The sequence below is a fragment of the Nicotiana tabacum genome, chromosome 4 (genome assembly GCF_000715075.1).
Source record: "Nicotiana tabacum cultivar K326 chromosome 4, ASM71507v2, whole genome shotgun sequence".
Taxonomy (NCBI): Eukaryota; Viridiplantae; Streptophyta; class Magnoliopsida; order Solanales; family Solanaceae; genus Nicotiana; species Nicotiana tabacum.
Genome location: NC_134083.1, coordinates 46,927,981 through 46,947,713, shown reverse-complemented (window position 1 = coordinate 46,947,713; position 19,733 = coordinate 46,927,981). Strand labels below are relative to the sequence as shown.

Genomic DNA, 19,733 nt, shown 5'->3' with positions numbered 1-19,733 from the left:
CGACAACCGATGCCGAAACCAACCAAACCACGTCCGAATAACCTCAAATTTTGCACACACATCACAAATAACACTACGAACCTACTTCAACTTCCGAAATTCTATTCCGACCCCAATATCAAAATTTTCACTGCCGACCAAAAATCGCCAAATTTTCAATTTCGCCAATTCAAGCCTAATTCTACCACGGACCTCCAAATCACATTCTGTACGCACTCCTAAGCCAAAATCACCTAACGGAGCTAACGGAACCATCAAAATTCAAATCCGAGATCGTTACATATAGGTCAATATTCAATTGACTTTTTCCAACTTAAGTTTCTACTTTAGAGACTAAGTGTCTCATTTCACTCCGAAACCACTCCAGACTCGAACCAACTAACCCGGTATATTATAATATAGCTTAAGAGCATAAAGAAAATAGAAATGATGAAAATAGGGCTATAACTCTCCGAACGATCGGCCGGATCGTTACATTGGATTACTGAAATACTCTAAACATGGATTTAGAGTGAGGTATTTAGCAAAAAAAAAATAAGCCAGTATCATTTGACAGTTAGATCTCGCCAAACCTGTCATTCACAACACAAAGACTTTCTTATGATTGATCTGTTGAAAATGTAAATGAAAAAGAAACACATTAAAAAGTTCAACTCCAAAAGCATTTTCTATTTGGTTCTTTCAAGAGCCATATAAGACAATAGTTCTATCCTCAAGGCTAAAACAATATCTTGGTGTGCATTATGCATGAAGATCACGAGATATTGTATTTCAAATATTAAAACTTATAAGATTTGGTTCACACTCTAAGGGTCATTCATTTGATAAAATGAAGTTATTGTGATGTATTAATATGAAGATTAAGAATTTTTCTTTTGATTTGACAAATCACCAACTGCGTGTAACTCTTAAATTAACCAAAAATATTTATCTCCCTTGAGGTGTAGAATCTATCAGTACCTTAAGGTTTGATGCTTGTGATCCTGAAAAATATCTCAGTACAAAGCAACATGTGCTGAGACATGAATATCAGACCAAAATGACAAATTAGGGACCAAACTTAAATGAATCAATGTTGGTAGTTTCAACAGTTTTGACAACGTTCTAGAATTCAACTAAAGCTGAGAGATATGAACCAAAAGAACATGAAATAAAGGAACATATCAAGATGGTTTACTGCCTTGACTTCATAAAGTATTTGAAGCGCAATAATCCGGTAAGCTTCTTCTGAGTGACTCGACAATAAGACATTGCTTCACTTGAGCCTTTTCACAAATGCTGTCTTCTAAACTACCCAAAAATATTTTAACAACAAACAAAGCCAACTCTTAGTAGTTACAATAACTAACCTCAATTACATGGAGAATCATTAATAGTCACAAGACTATTTGTCTCATAATAGCGATACACGATATAGTTCTAAATGGTATACAGACACAAATATTAAAAAGGAAATAAGAAGTATTATTTTCTTTAAAGGTGTGCATCACTAATAAGAAGACATATTGCACTGCTTTTCTACAGTCTATTTAATTTTAAAAGAATTGTTAGCACTTGAAAAATAATAGGTGAAAGTTACAAAGGATTATCAGATAGATTTTTTTTCTATAATTATTTGCGTAAAAATAACTTCCCAATAGCTCAAAATAATAAAAAGTAAATGAGCCATTCATACTGGTTGTAAAAACTCGATACATGCCTTGTAAATCAACTTCAAGGAAACGATAGGTATGTGTGAAATTCTCACTCTATATGTATATTTTTTCCTGAAAAGCAAGAAGAGATTCAATTTAGTGCTCTTGGCTAAAATTAATAATAATACCAATTTACAATAATATGCCACAAATTTATAGCATACAGGGCAAGAAGAAAGGTGAAAAACTTTGCCACCTATATCATAAATTTATCATATTAGAAGATATCATCAACCCAAAAACTATAATTCATGATTCACCCAGCCCTCAGAAATTTGCAATCTCTGTCAAATTGTCTGCTGAAAAGTTAAACTAATTAAGTAATGCAAAAAGTTTTCAATGAAAACTTCCTCAGTTGTATTTCTTATAGAAAACATCAATCGCATAGAGGTAAAATTCAAACTTACATGTAACTGCAAATACTTCATTATCATTTGACTATGAATGCATGCAATCAGAGTTCTCAACCGAGGTTTAGAGTAAGTTCCATCTGACTTCTCAACTAAGACTTAGAGTAAGCATCATCAGGAACTCTATAAGATTAGAAGTAAAACTTCCTGAGGTTGGTGCATCATGTTGAGCATGAAGATGTATTGTGAACCCAAATTCTTTCTTATTGTGTAAAAAAAAAAGAGATTAAGCAATATTGACTCCTCTCTCAACCTAGATGATCACTCTTTGGTAAAAAAATACCGAAGTTGAAGTAACACCAATTAAAATGCACTCACTCAAAAAGAACTAATGTGACAATAAGAAGCAGAATATTTTAAAAATATGATCATTTATAATTATAAAATTTTCAATCAATCGATAACTATAATAAAGCTTCTACGAAAGATAGTAACAGAGAAGAGTAAATGGAAGAATTGACGGTAGATGAAAATAGAAAGTTACCTTTTTAATAATTGAAAACGAAAAAGTGAACCATAAGATTGATATAACAAAATTTGAAGGGACATTTTCGAAATTCAAAAAGAAGTCAAAAGCAAATGAAATTACTACTATAATCTATCGTAATTTATCTCGGTCTCCCAACTATATTTTACGCATAGAAAACCTTTCGAAGATCTACCGCTTTCACTATTACAGACATTAGCCACGAATTCCAGGAATGAAATTCAGAAGTCTAAAGAGAAATTGAAAGAAATTGGGGCAAAATACCTGGAATTAGAACAACCCAGCTGAGAAGATATAAAGAATTGAAAAAATAAGTCTTTGAAAATATGAAGAAACATAAAGAGATTATGCAAAAGTAACATTTTAAGGATGAAAGAGAGAAACAAAAGGAAGGAGACGAACATATGAACAAGAACACAGTAGAAAAACAACTATGAATTTCAGCCATGAAATTAAGAAATTTAAAAAGAATTGGAAGGAAGATTAAAGCAAAAATTGAGAGAAAAGCTTACCCGAAATTGAAAGAGCCCGTTGAGGTGATGAAGAGAATTAAAGATTAGTCCTTAAAAGTGTCGAGAGCATAAAATCCTAAAAGCAAATGAAAGAATTGAGGGTTTCTTGTTGTGTCTATCATTAGAGAAATGGCGAAACAGATTAGTAGTATTTATTTAGGGAACCAAATGACATATTTTCCCATAATCAACCAAGAGAAATAGAAATAAAATAAATAAATAAAATGGTAAGGTAAAATAATAATTTTTCCCTTGGTCGACCAACTTCTATTTTCTATATAAAAGAAAATTCTATTACGTTAAATAAAAAATTCTACTAATTGAATAAGCAATATTGGATCAAATTGATATTGCACAATATAGGACATACCTCATGAAATATTTAAGTGTTGAAATACGTTATTTATACAAGCCTTGTTAATCGTAAGAAAATTTAAATGTTTATACATATGCATTAGACATGCTTGAAAGCTCACCCATTGCTGTCAATCAGTGGCGAAGCCACAAAGTCATTCTCCTCTCTACACGTATAGAAATTTCTATGGCAAGTAACGAAGAAAAAGGAACTAGGGTGACAGGCAACGTCCTCAGTAACCTCATGAATGCTATCACAATGAAACAATGGGCGATAATGTGACACCCACTGCCTCTCCCACGCACGAGAGGTCACCTTCTCCTCATTGCAGCACAACGAAACCAAATGGGAAATGGGCTTCCACGTCTACAAGAGAAGAGACACCACTTGCTATGAAAAAGCTCCTCGAAGCATGGCTAACTGATACCCTAGTAAGTGTGCTCAACAAACAAGATCCATACACGACTATAGAAATCACGAGAGCCCATACGGTATATAGAGGAGACGAACAAGGCGATCAACCAGACCCTCCAACTTCAGGTATAACTCACAATGTTACTGACAATGAAGGTAACGACGTCCTCACCAGTGTTTTGAAAAGAATGGAAGAAATGGAGAATGAGAACAAAATGCTCAGAGACCAAATGATAGAACACCAGGAATGAATCGACAAGATACCCTGAGCCCCTAAGCGACTACCGAAAAGGGATGCCAACAGGTTCGAAAATAGCCATATAGCGAGGGAGAAACCCCACGTGTCATACCAAAGCCCGCTTCAAAATGCCACCGTATCTCAGAATATACGATGGGACAACCGACCCCGAAGACCACGTGACTCATTACGTCACCGTCATGAAGGGTAGCGACCTCACCAAGGAACAAGTGTCCTCCATTTTGCTGAAGAATTTCGACAGAACCCTCACTGGAGGGGCATTAATATGGTATTCACAGCTACCTGCTCGCTCCATAGAAACGTTCGAAGAAATAGCCGACAAGTTCGTGACGGTGCATGTCGGGGACAAGAAAGCCAAAACGAGAGTAAACGCATCTTTGCCATAAAGCAATCCCTAGGAGAGGGGCTGAGGAACTTCCTCGCCCGATTCAACAGGGTAAGAATGACATTACCAAATGTGTCCGAAGGGATGGCAGTCGCAGCCTTTCAGAATGGGCTGAGTATAAAGGGTTCAAGAGCTACCAGAAAGCTACTGAGCAGATTGATGAAGTATCCTCTAACCACTTGAGATGAAATCCATAATGCCTATGGTGCCGAGGTCCGAGCAGATGATGACGACCTCAACGGACCAAATCTGTCACGACCCAAAATTCAACTAGTCGTGATGGCACCTAACCCAACCCGCTAGGTAAGCCAACTTTCAATTATCCAATTCCAATAACAATTATTAAAGCAATTTAAGTGAATAAAGATCTTAATCTTATACATCCCCCAAGAAGTGGTAGTACAAATCATGAGCTTCTAAGAATAGAGTATACAAAGCGGAAATGAAATAAATACATAGTCTGTTTGAATAATACATAAACATAGCTTTTATAAATCTAAGGCTACCATGAACAAGAGGCAGCTACAACAGGAACGCAGGTACATCTTCAAATCCTGCAACCATCGAGCACAGCAACAACAACAGCCAACATCTGCACGCAATGTGCAGAAATATAGTATCAGTACAACCGACCCCATGTACTGAGTAAGTAGCAAATCTAGCCTTAGGTTAAAAGTAGTGACGAGCTTCTACCAAGGTCGGGTCCAAAACCACTAGTCCATAATGATCCATAACAACATAAAGCAAATAATACCAGAAGTAACTCAGAGATAAAATGCTCAGCCAAATCATGATTTCAAAAATAATAGATCTTCCTTTCAAGTACATCAGTGAAAACCCAAATCGTTTGCCGAAGTTGTCAAAAATATGAATAAGTTTGAAAACAATAATTTTTTCCAAAAATCCTTTCAATAATAAATGAGATGTTTCATTTTCCTTCCAAATAACCCATGTAAAAACAAATGCATCACTATGCCCATCTGTCAAAATGTGTTAAAAATCATGAATGATGTGATGTTGTACAACATGAGGAAAATACACCTCTATGCCTGTATGTCATGTGTGCATGCCAATGCGATGCAACCCAGTGATAAAATCATAAACAGCCCCTCGGACAGACCTCACAATCATTCGTATACAACCCCTCGGGCTTACCTCACAATCACTCGTAATCAGCCCCTCATGCATACCTCACAATCACTCATGCCTCCCAGTCACTCAGCACTCGGCACTCGCACTTAGTGAGTACCTGCGCTCACTGGGGGTGTGTACAGACTCCGGAGGGGCTCCTTCAGCCCAAGCGCTATAATTTGCACGGACAACTCACGTGCTGCACGGACAACTCACGTGTTATAATATCATATCAGAATCCGCACGGACAACTCACGTGCCATAATAAGCTAATAAGGCCTGTTACAGGCGGGCAGCCCCGATCCATATAATAGTAATAATATATATAAAGCCAACATGGCCTGCTGCGGCGTGCAGTCCGATCCCAAAAATATCCTCACAATCAGGCCCTCGGCCTCCCTCAGTCATCAATATCTCCAGTCTCTCTCTCATGGTCTCACAATGTCATGAGAATAGCCCAAAAATAATGATATGATGTATCAATAAATAACAACAGAGACTGAGATATGATATGCAATGAAATGAATATGACTGAGTATGAATTTTCAATTTAAACAAATAATTCACAGCAATATGACCTCCCTCGGTCCCAATAATACTAGCACATAGCTTCAACATGATTTTTAATATGCTTTTCAGCTCAATTTCTTTAACACATAAAACTGCATGGAAAATGCCAAGATTATTTAACTACAAAATTTCACAGAAACAATTATGTCACAATTTCTAAATTGCACGCCCACACGTCCGTCACCTAGCATGTGCGTCACCTCCCAACGATTTACATAATACATATATTCAGGGTTCATACCTTCAGCTCTAAGATTAGAAGAGTTACTTACCTCGAACAAGCCAAATCCAATGTCGAGCAAGCTAAGCAATGCTCAAGAAATTCCATTTTGCGCGTATCAACTTCCAAACGGCTCGAATATAGTCACAATTAATTTGATTCAGCTCACAAAAATTATAAGAATTAATTCCATATCAAATTACTAATATTTTCCAAAAATCCAAAATTACGCCCCAAAAATCACCCGTGGGGCCCACGTCTCAGAATCCGATAAAACTCATAAAATCCGAACCCTCATTTAACCACGAGTCCAACCATACCAAAATTACTAAATTCTGATATCAACTCGACCCTCACTGGAGGGGCATTAACATGGTATTCACAGCTACCTGCTCGCTCCATAGAAACGTTCGAAGAAATAGCCGACAAGTTCGTGACGGTGCATGTCGGGGCCAAGAAAGCCAAAACGAGAGTAAACGCATCTTTGCCATAAAGCAATCCCTAGGAGAGGGGCTGAGGAACTTCCTCGCCCGATTCAACAGGGTAAGAATGACATTACCAAATGTGTCCGAAGGGATGGCAGTCGCAGCCTTTCAGAATGGGCGGAGTATAAAGGGTTCAAGAGCTACCAGAAAGCTACTGAGCAGATTGATAAAGTATCCTCTAACCACTTGAGATGAAATCCATAATGCCTATGGTGCCGAGGTCCGAGCAGATGATGACGACCTCAACGGACCAAATCTGTCACGACCCAAAATTCAACTAGTCGTGATGGCACCTAACCCAACCCGCTAGGTAAGTCAACTTTCAATTATCCAATTCCAATAACAATTATTAAAGCAATTTAAGTGAATAAAGATCTTAATCTTATACATCCCCCAAGAAGTGGTAGTACAAATCATGAGCTTCTAAGAATAGAGTATACAAAGCGGAAATGAAATAAATACATAGTCTGTTTGAATAATACATAAACATAGCTTTTATAAATCTAAGGCTACCATGAACAAGAGGCAGCTACAACAGGAACGCAGGTACATCTTCAAATCCTGCAACCATCGAGCACAGCAACAATACCAGCCAACATCTGCACGCAATGTGCAAAAATATAGTATCAGTACAACCGTCCCCATTTACTGAGTAAGTAGCAAATCTAGCCTTAGGTTGAAAGTAGTGACGATCTTCTACCAAGGTCGGGTCCAAAACCACTAGTCCACAATAATCCATAACAACATAAAGCAAATAATACCAGAAGTAACTCAGAGATAAAATGCTCAGCCAAATCATGATTTCAAAAATAATAGATCTTCCTTTCAAGTACATCAGTGAAAACCCAAATCGTTTGCCGAAGTTGTCAAAAATATGAATAAGTTTGAAAACAATAATTTTTTCCAAAAATCCTTTCAATAATAAATGAGATGTTTCATTTTCCTTCCAAATAACCCATGTAAAAACAAATGCATCACTATGCCCATCTGTCAAAATGTGTTAAAAATCATGAATGATGTGATGTTGTACAATATGAGGAAAATACACCTCTATGCCTGTATGTCATGTGTGCATGCCAATGCGATGCAACCCAGTGATAAAATCATAAACAGCCCCTCGGGCAGACCTCACAATCATTCGTATACAACCCCTCGGGCTTACCTCACAATCACTCGTAATCAGCCCCTCGTGCATACCTCACAATCACTCATGCCTCCCAGTCACTCAGCACTCGGCACTCGCACTTAGTGAGTACCTGCGCTCACTGGGGGTGTGTACAGACTCCGGAGGGGCTCCTTCAGCCCAAGCGCTATAATTTGCACGGACAACTCACGTGCTGCACGGACATATCAGAATCCGCACGGACAACTCACGTGCCATAATAAGCTAATAAGGCCTGTTACAGGCGGGCAGCCCCGATCCATATAATAGTAATAATATATATAAAGCCAACATGGCCTGCTGCGGCGTGCAGTCCGATCCCAAAAATATCCTCACAATCAGGCCCTCGGCCTCCCTCAGTCATCAATATCTCCAGTCTCTCTCTCATGGTCTCACAATGTCATGAGAATAGCCCAAAAATGATGATATGATGTATCAATAAATAACAACAGAGACTGAGATATGATATGCAATGAAATGAATATGACTGAGTATGAATTTTCAATTTAAACAAATAATTCACAGCAATATGACCTCCCTCGGTCCCAATAATACTAGCACATAGCTTCAACATGATTTTTAATATGCTTTTCAGCTCAATTTCTTTAACACATAAAACTGCATGGAAAATGCCAAGATTATTTAACTACAAAATTTCAAAGAAATAATTATGTCACAATTTCTAAATTGTACGCCCACACGTCCGTCACCTAGCATGTGCGTCACCTCCCAACGATTTACATAATACATATATTCAGGGTTCATACCTTCAGCTCTAAGATTTGAAGAGTTACTTACCTCGAACAAGCCAAATCCAATGTCGAGCAAGCTAAGCAATGCTCAAGAAATTCCATTTTGCGCGTATCAACTTCCAAACGGCTCGAATATAGTCACAATTAATTTGATTCAGCTCACAAAAATTATAAGAATTAATTCCATATCAAATTACTAATATTTTCCAAAAATCCAAAATTACGCCCCAAAAATCATCCGTGGGGCCCACGTCTCAGAATCCGATAAAACTCATAAAATCCGAACCCTCATTTAACCACGAGTCCAACCATACCAAAATTACTAAATTCTGATATCAACTCGACCCTCACTGGAGGGGCATTAACATGGTATTCACAGCTACCTGCTCGCTCCATAGAAACGTTCGAAGAAATAGCCGACAAGTTCGTGACGGTGCATGTCGGGGCCAAGAAAGCCAAAACGAGAGTAAACGCATCTTTGCCATAAAGCAATCCCTAGGAGAGGGGCTGAGGAACTTCCTCGCCCGATTCAACAGGGTAAGAATGACATTACCAAATGTGTCCGAAGGGATGGCAGTCGCAGCCTTTCAGAATGGGCTGAGTATAAAGGGTTCAAGAGCTACCAGAAAGCTACTGAGCAGATTGATGAAGTATCCTCTAACCACTTGAGATGAAATCCATAATGCCAATGGTGCCGAGGTCCGAGTAGATGATGACGACCTCAACGGACCAAATCTGTCACGACCCAAAATTCAACTAGTCGTGATGGCACCTAACCCAACCCGCTAGGTAAGCCAACTTTCAATTATCCAATTCCAATAACAATTATTAAAGCAATTTAAGTGAATAAAGATCTTAATCTTATACATCCCCCAAGAAGTGGTAGTACAAATCATGAGCTTCTAAGAATAGAGTATACAAAGCGGAAATGAAATAAATACATAGTCTGTTTGAATAATACATAAACATAGCTTTTATAAATCTAAGGCTACCATGAACAAGAGGCAGCTACAACAGGAATGCAGGTACATCTTCAAATCCTGCAACCATCGAGCACAGCAACAATAACAGCCAACATCTGCACGCAATGTGCAGAAATATAGTATCAGTACAACCGACCCCATGTACTGAGTAAGTAGCAAATCTAGCCTTAGGTTGAAAGTAGTGACGAGCTTCTACCAAGGTCGGGTCCAAAACCACTAGTCTACAATAATCCATAACAACATAAAGCAAATAATACCAGAAGTAACTCAGAGATAAAATGCTCAGCCAAATCATGATTTCAAAAATAATAGATCTTCCTTTCAAGTACATCAGTGAAAACCCAAATCGTTTGCCGAAGTTGTCAAAAATATGAATAAGTTTGAAAACAATAATTTTTTCCAAAAATCCTTTCAATAATAAATGAGATGTTTCATTTTCCTTCCAAATAACCCATGTAAAAACAAATGCATCACTATGCCCATCTGTCAAAATATGTTAAAAATCATGAATGATGTGATGTTGTACAACATGAGAAAAATACACCTCTATGCCTGTATGTCATGTGTGCATGCCAATACACCTCTATGCCTGTATGTCATGTGTGCATGCCAATGCGATGCAACCCAGTGATAAAATCATAAACAGCCCCTCGGGCAGACCTCACAATCATTCGTATACAACCCCTCGGGCTTACCTCACAATCACTCGTAATCAGCCCCTCGTGCATACCTCACAATCACTCATGCCTCCCAGTCACTCAGCACTCGGCACTCGCACTTAGTGAGTACCTGCGCTCACTGGGGGTGTGTACAGACTCCGGAGGGGCTCCTTCAGCCCAAGCGCTATAATTTGCACGGACAACTCACGTGCTGCACGGACAACTCACGTGTTATAATATCATATCAGAATCCGCACGGACAACTCACGTGCCATAATAAGCTAATAAGGCCTGTTACAGGCGGGCAGCCCCGATCCATATAATAGTAATAATATATATAAAGCCAACATGGCCTGCTGCGGCGTGCAGTCCGATCCCAAAAATATCCTCACAATCAGGCCCTCGGCCTCCCTCAGTCATCAATATCTCCAGTCTCTCTCTCATGGTCTCACAATGTCATGAGAATAGCCCAAAAATGATGATATGATGTATCAATAAATAACAACAGAGACTGAGATATGATATGCAATGAAATGAATATGACTGAGTATGAATTTTCAATTTAAACAAATAATTCACAGTAATATGACCTCCCTCGGTCCCAATAATACTAGCACATAGCTTCAACATGATTTTTAATATGCTTTTCAGCTCAATTTCTTTAACACATAAAAATGCATGGAAAATGCCAAGATTATTTAACTACAAAATTTCACAGAAACAATTATGTCACAATTTCTAAATTGCACGCCCACACGTCTGTCACCTAGCATGTGCGTCACCTCCCAATGATTTACATAATACATATATTCAGGGTTCATACCTTCAGCTCTAAGATTAGAAGAGTTACTTACCTCGAACAAGCCAAAGAGCAAGCTAAGCAATGCTCAAGAAATTCCATTTTGCGCGTATCAACTTCCAAACGGCTCGAATATAGTCACAATTAATTTGATTCAGCTCACAAAAATTATAAGAATTAATTCCATATCAAATTACTAATATTTTCCAAAAATCCAAAATTACGCCCCAAAAATCACCCGTGAGGCCCACGTCTCAGAATCCGATAAAACTCACAAAATCCGAACCCTCATTTAACCACGAGTCCAACCACACCAAAATTACTAAATTCTGATATCAACTCGACCCTCACTGGAGGGGCATTAACATGGTATTCACAGCTACCTGCTCGCTCCATAGAAACGTTCGAAGAAATAGCCGACAAGTTCGTGACGGTGCATGTCGGGGACAAGAAAGCCAAAACGAGAGTAAACGCATCTTTGCCATAAAGCAATCCCTAGGAGAGGGGCTGAGGAACTTCCTCGCCCGATTCAACAGGGTAAGAATGACATTACCAAATGTGTCCGAAGGGATGGCAGTCGCAGCCTTTCAGAATGGGCTGAGTATAAAGGGTTCAAGAGCTACCAGAAAGCTACTGAGCAGATTGATGAAGTATCCTCTAACCACTTGAGATGAAATCCATAATGCCTATGGTGCCGAGGTCCGAGCAGATGATGACGACCTCAACGGACCAAATCTGTCACGACCCAAAATTCAACTAGTCGTGATGGCACCTAACCCAACCCGCTAGGTAAGCCAACTTTCAATTATCCAATTCCAATAACAATTATTAAAGCAATTTAAGTGAATAAAGATCTTAATCTTATACATCCCCCAAGAAGTGGTAGTACAAATCATGAGCTTCTAAGAATAGAGTATACAAAGCGGAAATGAAATAAATACATAGTCTGTTTGAATAATACATAAACATAGCTTTTATAAATCTAAGGCTACCATGAACAAGAGGCAGCTACAACAGGAACGCAGGTACATCTTCAAATCCTGCAACCATCGAGCACAGCAACAACAACAGCCAACATCTGCACGCAATGTGCAGAAATATAGTATCAGTACAACCGACCCCATGTACTGAGTAAGTAGCAAATCTAGCCTTAGGTTGAAAGTAGTGACGAGCTTCTACCAAGGTCGGGTCCAAAACCACTAGTCTACAATAATCCATAACAACATAAAGCAAATAATACCAGAAGTAACTCAGAGATAAAATGCTCAGCCAAATCATGATTTCAAAAATAATAGATCTTCCTTTCAAGTACATCAGTGAAAACCCAAATCGTTTGCCGAAGTTGTCAAAAATATGAATAAGTTTGAAAACAATAATTTTTTCCAAAAATCCTTTCAATAATAAATGAGATGTTTCATTTTCCTTCCAAATAACCCATGTAAAAACAAATGCATCACTATGCCCATCTGTCAAAATATGTTAAAAATCATGAATGATGTGATGTTGTACAACATGAGAAAAATACACCTCTATGCCTGTATGTCATGTGTGCATGCCAATGCGATGCAACCCAGTGATAAAATCATAAACAGCCCCTCGGGCAGACCTCACAATCATTCGTATACAACCCCTCGGGCTTACCTCACAATCACTCGTAATCAGCCCCTCGTGCATACCTCACAATCACTCATGCCTCCCAGTCACTCAGCACTCGGCACTCGCACTTAGTGAGTACCTGCGCTCACTGGGGGTGTGTACAGACTCCGGAGGGGCTCCTTCAGCCCAAGCGCTATAATTTGCACGGACAACTCACGTGCTGCACGGACAACTCACGTGTTATAATATCATATCAGAATCCGCACGGACAACTCACGTGCCATAATAAGCTAATAAGGCCTGTTACAGGCGGGCAGCCCCGATCCATATAATAGTAATAATATATATAAAGCCAACATGGCCTGCTGCGGCGTGCAGTCCGATCCCAAAAATATCCTCACAATCAGGCCCTCGGCCTCCCTCAGTCATCAATATCTCCTGTCTCTCTCTCATAGTCTCACAATGTCATGAGAATAGCCCAAAAATGATGATATGATGTATCAATAAATAACAACAGAGACTGAGATATGATATGCAATGAAATGAATATGACTGAGTATGAATTTTCAATTTAAACAAATAATTCACAGCAATATGACCTCCCTCGGTCCCAATAATACTAGCACATAGCTTCAACATGATTTTTAATATGCTTTTCAGCTCAATTTCTTTAACACATAAAACTGCATGGAAAATGCCAAGATTATTTAACTACAAAATTTCACAGAAACAATTATGTCACAATTTCTAAATTGCACGCCCACACGTCCGTCACCTAGCATGTGCGTCACCTCCCAACGATTTACATAATACATATATTCAGGGTTCATACCTTCAGCTCTAAGATTAGAAGAGTTACTTACCTCGAACAAGCCAAAGAGCAAGCTAAGCAATGCTCAAGAAATTCCATTTTACGCGTATCAACTTCCAAACGGCTCGAATATAGTCACAATTAATTTGATTCAGCTCACAAAAATTATAAGAATTAATTCCATATCAAATTACTAATATTTTCCAAAAATCCAAAATTACACCCCAAAAATCACCCGTGAGGCCCACGTCTCAGAATCCGATAAAACTCACAAAATCCGAACCCTCATTTAACCACGAGTCCAACCATACCAAAATTACTAAATTCTGATATCAATTCGACCCTCACTGGAGGGGCATTAACATGGTATTCACAGCTACCTGCTCGCTCCATAGAAACGTTCGAAGAAATAGCCGACAAGTTCGTGACGGTGCATGTCGGGGCCAAGAAAGCCAAAACGAGAGTAAACGCATCTTTGCCATAAAGCAATCCCTAGGAGAGGGGCTGAGGAACTTCCTCGCCCGATTCAACAGGGTAAGAATGACATTACCAAATGTGTCCGAAGGGATGGCAGTCGCAGCCTTTCAGAATGGGCTGAGTATAAAGGGTTCAAGAGCTACCAGAAAGCTACTGAGCAGATTGATGAAGTATCCTCTAACCACTTGAGATGAAATCCATAATGCCAATGGTGCCGAGGTTCGAGTAGATGATGACGACCTCAACGGACCAAATCTGTCACGACCCAAAATTCAACTAGTCGTGATGGCACCTAACCCAACCCGCTAGGTAAGCCAACTTTCAATTATCCAATTCCAATAACAATTATTAAAGCAATTTAAGTGAATAAAGATCTTAATCTTATACATCCCCCAAGAAGTGGTAGTACAAATCATGAGCTTCTAAGAATAGAGTATACAAAGCGGAAATGAAATAAATACATAGTCTGTTTGAATAATACATAAACATAGCTTTTATAAATCTAAGGCTACCATGAACAAGAGGCAGCTACAACAGGAATGCAGGTACATCTTCAAATCCTGCAACCATCGAGCACAGCAACAATAACAGCCAACATCTGCACGCAATGTGCAGAAATATAGTATCAGTACAACCGACCCATGTACTGAGTAAGTAGCAAATCTAGCCTTAGGTTGAAAGTAGTGACGAGCTTCTACCAAGGTCGGGTCCAAAACCACTAGTCCACAATAATCCATAACAACATAAAGCAAATAATACCAGAAGTAACTCAGAGATAAAATGCTCAGCCAAATCATGATTTCAAAAATAATAGATCTTCCTTTCAAGTACATCAGTGAAAACCCAAATCGTTTGCCGAAGTTGTCAAAAATATGAATAAGTTTGAAAACAATAATTTTTTCCAAAAATCCTTTCAATAATAAATGAGATGTTTCATTTTCCTTCCAAATAACCCATGTAAAAACAAATGCATCACTATGCCCATCTGTCAAAATGTGTTAAAAATCATGAATGATGTGATGTTGTACAACATGAGGAAAATACACCTCTATGCCTGTATGTCATGTGTCCATGCCAATGCGATGCAACCCAGTGATAAAATCATAAACAGCCCCTCGGGCAGACCTCACAATCATTCGTATACAACCCCTCGGGCTTACCTCACAATCACTCGTAATCAGCCCCTCGTGCATACCTCACAATCACTCATGCCTCCCAGTCACTCAGCACTCGGCACTCGCACTTAGTGAGTACCTGCGCTCACTGGGGGTGTGTACAGACTTCGGAGGGGCTCCTTCAGCCCAAGCGCTATAATTTGCACGGACAACTCACGTGCTGCACGGACAACTCACGTGTTATAATATCATATCAGAATCCGCACGGACAACTCACGTGCCATAATAAGCTAATAAGGCCTGTTACAGGCGGGCAGCCTCGATCTATATAATAGTAATAATATATATAAAGCCAACATGGCCTACTGCGGCGTGCAGTCCGATCCCAAAAATATCCTCACAATCAGGCCCTCGGCCTCCCTCAGTCATCAATATCTCCAGTCTCTCTCTCATGGTCTCACAATGTCATGAGAATAGCCCAAAAATGATGATATGATGTATCAATAAATAACAACAGAGACTGAGATATGATATACAATGAAATGAATATGACTGAGTATGAATTTTCAATTTAAACAAATAATTCACAGCAATATAACCTCCCTCGGTCCCAATAATACTAGCACATAGCTTCAACATGATTTTTAATATGCTTTTCAGCTCAATTTCTTTAACACATAAAACTGCATGGAAAATGCCAAGATTATTTAACTACAAAATGTCACAGAAACAATTATGTCACAATTTCTAAATTGCACGCCCACACGTCCATCACCTAGCATGTGCGTCACCTCCCAACGATTTACATAATACATATATTCAGGGTTCATACTTTCAGCTCTAAGATTAGAAGAGTTACTTACCTCGAACAAGCCAAATCCAATATCGAGCAAGCTAAGCAATGCTCAAGAAATTCCATTTTGCGCGTATCAACTTCTAAACGGCTCGAATATAGTCACAATTAATTTGATTCAGCTCACAAAAATTATAAGAATTAATTCCATATCAAATTACTAATATTTTCCAAAAATCCAAAATTACGCCCCAAAAATCACCCGTGGGGCCCACGTCTCAGAATCCGATAAAACTCACAAAATCCGAACCCTCATTTAACCACGAGTCCAACCATACCAAAATTACTAAATTCTGATATCAACTCGACCCTCACTGGAGGTGCATTAACATTGTATTCACAGCTACCTGCTCGCTCCATAGAAACGTTCGAAGAAATAGCCGACAAGTTCGTGACGGTGCATGTCGGGGCCAAGAAAGCCAAAACGAGAGTAAACGCATCTTTGCCATAAAGCAATCCCTAGGAGAGGGGCTGAGGAACTTCCTCGCCCGATTCAACAGGGTAAGAATGACATTACCAAATGTGTCCGAAGGGATGGCAGTCGCAGCCTTTCAGAATGGGCTGAGTATAAAGGGTTCAAGAGCTACCAGAAAGCTACTGAGCAGATTGATGAAGTATCCTCTAACCACTTGAGATGAAATCCATAATGCCTATGGTGCCGAGGTCCGAGTAGATGATGACGACCTCAACGGACCAAATCTGTCACGACCCAAAATTCAACTAGTCGTGATGGCACCTAACCCAATCCGCTAGGTAAGCCAACTTTCAATTATCCAATTCCAATAACAATTATTAAAGCAATTTAAGTGAATAAAGATCTTAATCTTATACATCCCCCAAGAAGTGGTAGTACAAATTATGAGCTTCTAAGAATAGAGTATACAAAGCGAAAATGAAAAAAATACATAGTCTGTTTGAATAATACATAAACATAGCTTTTATAAATCTAAGGCTACCATGAACAAGAGGCAGCTACAACAGGAACGCAGGTACATCTTCAAATCCTGCAACCATCGAGCACAGCAACAACAACAGCCAACATCTGCACGCAATGTGCAGAAATATAGTATCAGTACAACCGACCCCATGTACTGAGTAAGTAGCAAATCTAGCCTTAGGTTGAAAGTAGTGACGCGCTTCTACCAAGGTCGGGTCCAAAACCACTAGTCCACAATAATCCATAACAACATAAAGCAAATAATACCAGAAGTAACTCAGAGATAAAATGCTCAGCCAAATCATGATTTCAAAAATAATAGATCTTCCTTTCAAGTACATCAGTGAAAACCCAAATCGTTTGCCGAAGTTGTCAAAAATATGAATAAGTTTGAAAACAATAATTTTTTCCAAAAATCCTTTCAATAATAAATGAGATGTTTCATTTTCCTTCCAAATAACCCATGTAAAAACAAATGCATCACTATGCCCATCTGTCAAAATGTGTTAAAAATCATGAATGATGTGATGTTGTACAACATGAGGAAAATACACCTCTATGCCTGTATGTCATGTGTGCATGCCAATGCGATGCAACCCAGTAATAAAATCATAAACAGCCCCTCGGGCAGACCTCACAATCATTCGTATACAACCCCTCGGGCTTACCTCACAATCACTCGTAATCAGCCCCTCGTGCATACCTCACAATCACTCATGCCTCCCAGTCACTCAGCACTCGGCACTCGCACTTAGTGAGTACCTGCGCTCACTGGGGGTGTGTACAGACTCCGGAGGGGCTCCTTCAGCCCAAGCGCTATAAATTGCACGGACAACTCACGTGCTGCACGGATAACTCACGTGTTATAATATCATATCAGAATCCGCACGGACAACTCACGTGCCATAATAAGCTAATAAGGCCTGTTACAGGCGGGCTGCTCCGATCCATATAATAGTAATAATATATATAAAGCCAACATGGCCTACTGCGGCGTGCAGTCCGATCCCAAAAATATCCTCACAATCAGGCCCTCGGCCTCTCTCAGTCATCAATATCTCCAGTCTCTCTCTCATGGTCTCACTATGTCATGAGAATAGCCCAAAAATGATGATATGATGTATCAATAAATAACAACAGAGACTGAGATATGATATGCAATGAAATGAATATGACTGAGTATGAATTTTCAATTTAAACAAATAATTCACAGCAATATGACCTCCCTCGGTCCCAATAATACTAGCACATAGCTTCAACATGATTTTTAATATGCTTTTCAGCTCAATTTCTTTAACACATAAAACTGCATGGAAAATGCCAAGATTATTTAACTACAAAATTTCACAGAAACAATTATGTCACAATTTCTAAATTGCACGCCCACACGTCCGTCACCTAGCATGTGCGTCACCTCCCAACGATTTACATAATACATATATTCAGGGTTCATACCTTCAGCTCTAAGATTAGAAGAGTTACTTACCTCGAACAAGCCAAATCCAATGTCGAGCAAGCTAAGCAATGCTCAAGAAATTCCATTTCGTATCAACTTCCAAACGGCTCGAATATAGTCACAATTAATTTGATTCAGCTCACAAAAATTATAAGAATTAATTCCATATCAAATTACTAATATTTTCCAAAAATCCAAAATTACGCCCCAAAAATCACCCGTGAGGCCCACGTCTCAGAATCCGATAAAACTCACAAAATCCGAACCCTCATTTAACCACGAGTCCAACCATACCAAAATTACTAAATTCTGATATCAACTTGACCCTCACTGGAGGGGCATTAACATGGTATTCACAGCTACCTGCTCGCTCCATAGAAACGTTCGAAGAAATAACCGACAAGTTCGTGACGGTGCATGTCGGGGCCAAGAAAGCCAAAACGAGAGTAAACGCATCTTTGCCATAAAGCAATCCCTAGGAGAGGGGCTGAGGAACTTCCTCGCCCGATTCAACAGGGTAAGAATGACATTACCAAATGTGTCCGAAGGGATGGCAGTCGCAGCCTTTCAGAATGGGCTGAGTATAAAGGGTTCAAGAGCTACCAGAAAGCTACTGAGCAGATTGATGAAGTATCCTCTAACCACTTGAAATGAAATCCATAATGCCTATGGTGCCGAGGTCCGAGCAGATGATGACGACCTCAACGGACCAAATCTGTCACGACCCAAAATTCAACTAGTCGTGATGGCACCTAACCCAACCCGCTAGGTAAGCCAACTTTCAATTATCCAATTCCAATAACAATTATTAAAGCAATTTAAGTGAATAAAGATCTTAATCTTATACATCCCCCAAGAAGTGGTAGTACAAATCATGAGCTTCTAAGAATAGAGTATACAAAGCGGAAATGAAATAAATACATAGTCTGTTTGAATAATACATAAACATAGCTTTTATAAATCTAAGGCTACCATGAACAAGAGGCAGCTACAACAGGAACGCAGGTACATCTTCAAATCCTGCAACCATCGAGCACAGCAACAACAACAGCCAACATCTGCACGCAATGTGCAGAAATATAGTATCAGTACAACCGACCCCATGTACTGAGTAAGTAGCAAATCTAGCCTTAGGTTGAAAGTAGTGACGAGCTTCTACCAAGGTCGGGTCCAAAACCACTAGTCTACAATAATCCATAACAACATAAAGC

General features: G+C 39.2%; 1 long non-coding RNA gene across 1 annotated transcript; it reads right to left on the bottom strand.

The window, feature by feature from the left end:
- Positions 1 to 1,505: 1,505 nt before the first annotated feature.
- LOC107803722 (uncharacterized) lies at positions 1,506 to 3,219 on the bottom strand. The gene is made up of 2 exons (XR_001652065.2): positions 3,104 to 3,219; positions 1,506 to 1,766 (listed from the first exon to the last, which is right to left on the bottom strand). It is a non-coding gene; the product is annotated as an uncharacterized LOC107803722 (long non-coding RNA).
- Positions 3,220 to 19,733: the final 16,514 nt, after the last annotated feature.